This window comes from Amborella trichopoda, chromosome 10, assembly GCF_054954075.1.
Source record: "Amborella trichopoda isolate Santa Cruz 75 chromosome 10, AtrichopodaSantaCruz75HAP2 v2.0, whole genome shotgun sequence".
Classification (NCBI taxonomy): Eukaryota; Viridiplantae; Streptophyta; class Magnoliopsida; order Amborellales; family Amborellaceae; genus Amborella; species Amborella trichopoda.
In genome coordinates, this window is record NC_142345.1 from 37639011 (window position 1) to 37641598 (window position 2588).

Below are 2588 nucleotides of genomic sequence, written 5' to 3' on the forward strand. Positions count from 1 at the left end.
TTTGTTAAGGGATTTGGGGTCTCTTAAGGTTTATCATGAATAATAGGATTTTTCTATGATTTACATAGGGATTTTCCTAATTTCTAGAATTTTTTGGGTTATATAGTAATTTGTAGGGATTTTTCTAACTAATTTTTGGGTTGTTTTTTATGTAAGATATTAGAGGTGATATTTATAAGTTTTGAATAGGGTTAGACTTGAAAATAGTTGGTTTAATCCAAGGGGCCAAATTTAATAAAAAAAATGAGGTTTATTTCAAATTTTATAGAATATTATGTTTTAAACTGCCTAAAAAATACTTATAAAAAAGAAATAGGGCATGTAAAATCACTGCCAGGGGCCCATTGGGTCGCGTGACTCACGTAGCCCGACGAGTAGTGGCGCATGCAACCTCTGCGTGACACACTCCTTGTTGCGCATAGGGGCAATATGGTAATTTTCTCTTGGTATATTTTGGTAGCTTTAACTTGTTACTATGGGTCGGGTTTGAGCGGTTTTTTGAATGTTGGAAAGCTCTCGGGGGTTTTGGATAATTTTGAGACAATTAAACTATGCCTAAGTTGACTATGGCTCACTAGAGTTTGTGTGGTCCTTAGAGTTTAGAATCAAAGTTTCTCACAATTCCCTTAGTAAAAAATTTGAGAAGCGTGCCTACGCTATTTAACATTTTACCCAATGTGTATTTCGAGCAATTTGAAAACCATTGTGATGTCATTTGATGGGCTCTTTGAAATTCGATCAAAGAATACTGGCCTATTGGAAATTAGATAAATAAATATGGCTAAGATGTTAAGCAGTTCAAATCTTAAGTATAACTTGATAAATTCCCCATAATATATTTATCTTTGATAGGTACATATTTGGCTTATTTTGGACTGGCACCATTTTCAAACCCCTTCAAGTTTTCATAATTGCCAAGTCCATCTTGAATAGAGTCATGTGCAGCGCATGCTATGCAATTGGACCACCCTACGGATCCAAATGAATACACTTATTCAAACTCCAGGGTTGTTCATTAATGGGTTCACAAAATCATGCCATTTCCATGAATGGTTAGAATATAGGGGCCCATTTATTTAGATTCAGATTCAAAATTTGTTAATATGGTTAGCAAAACCAGGTCCACAGCTTAAAGTCATATTCCCAAAAGTGCCATTAGGGTTTTGCAAAGTTATGGACTTCCACTAAATGAATCAGGGCTCTTGTGCACCTTAATTGGTGAATCGTCAGGGTCAGGCCTTAATTCATGGGATGCATACTTTATTGGTTGGGGTTTTATAAAACCAAATGAAGCGGTTGGGGTCATTAATGAGAAAGAAGGGAAATGAGGTGGGCATAGCAATAAATAGAGAGGAATATTATGGGGTGTGTTTACTTAGGATTTAATACTCCTGTCCACGGTATTAAATGCCCCTGCAGCCCTCAAAATCCTTTAAATTTGTCCACGACATTCTCTCCCATCCCTCCATCCTCTCTCTCTCTCTCTAAAACCTTCAGTCCTCTCTCTCTCTAACTCTCTCTTGCCTCTTCACCCTCTTCTCTCTCCCTCTCTCAATACATACGAAGTTCATCACTCTTTATCTCTATGCCTCCTTCACCTTGTGCACTCTCTCCTCTAGATATATAGCACATTATCTCTCTCTCTCACTCTTTCTAGGATGAATGGATCAGGTTTCTACAACGTTAATGTACCTAACAGGGAGTGGTGTGATGTATACATTGAAGGAGTTCTTGCGACATTGGCCCGGTTCGATCAGAGATGAAAATGCCAAGGAAAGAAATGGATGTTTGGTTTACTCTGATTGAGCCGCGCCAATATCAAAGAGCTTCTCAATCCTTTCCTTCTCTCTCTTGCACTGCAAAAACAAATGGTAAGAGAAAAACATCCCTCTCTCTTTCTCTGCATTCATTGTTCTTCAAAACTAACTTGTTTCTTTCTCTGTGCATGTGGAGTTTTAGTTCTCTCTCTGAACCTTGGTTTTCCCTTTTCCCGTTCTTTACAATGCAACTTCAAGAGAGAGAGAGAGAGAGAGAGGGGGGAAATGCAGGTGTACAGGAAATGGGGTGGTCGTTGTTGTAAATGGGGGTATGGGGATTCTTTCAAGGAGTGGAGAAATGTCAATGGGAGCATTGAAGAAAGAATAGAAAGTGTGAGGAGTAGTAATATTGTTTACCCCGAAGCTTTTATTTCACTGGTCAGGCAAAGATTCCTTACTGTACCTTTATTTACTTCTACAGTAACAGCCTAGCGTGCCCTCCGTCTCTCTCTCTCTCTCTACATTTTAGTGTGTCATTTCTCCAGGCCCAAAACACTTTTTATCGATTGGTTCTGGTTGGGCTCACCTAGTTGAGCTCTCTCATATTCATATGAATGTGGAGGCATGTCGGTGGAATTTAGATTCTGAGACACAAAATACATCAAAATTTACAAATGTGTGAATGAAATTAATTACAATAAAATAAAAATAAAATTAATTATTTATTTGCACCAAGATTTCACATAGATCACCTTTTCAAGATATTTGAGATCTACTATTAAAAAATAATTGGTACAAGTTCTGAGATCAAATCCACTGTTAGAAAATAAT

At 37.6% G+C, this 2588-nt stretch overlaps 1 long non-coding RNA gene across 2 annotated transcripts; it reads left to right on the top strand.

Moving 5' to 3' along the window:
* The first annotated feature begins 1479 nt into the window (after positions 1-1479).
* On the top strand, positions 1480-2262 carry LOC148780204 (uncharacterized). 2 transcript variants are annotated; one of them, XR_016042541.1, is made up of 2 exons: positions 1480-1871; positions 1954-2262. It is a non-coding gene; the product is annotated as an uncharacterized LOC148780204 (long non-coding RNA). The 2 variants fall into 2 exon arrangements; XR_016042540.1 differs by having other exon boundaries at positions 1960-2262.
* The last annotated feature ends 326 nt before the right edge of the window (positions 2263-2588 follow it).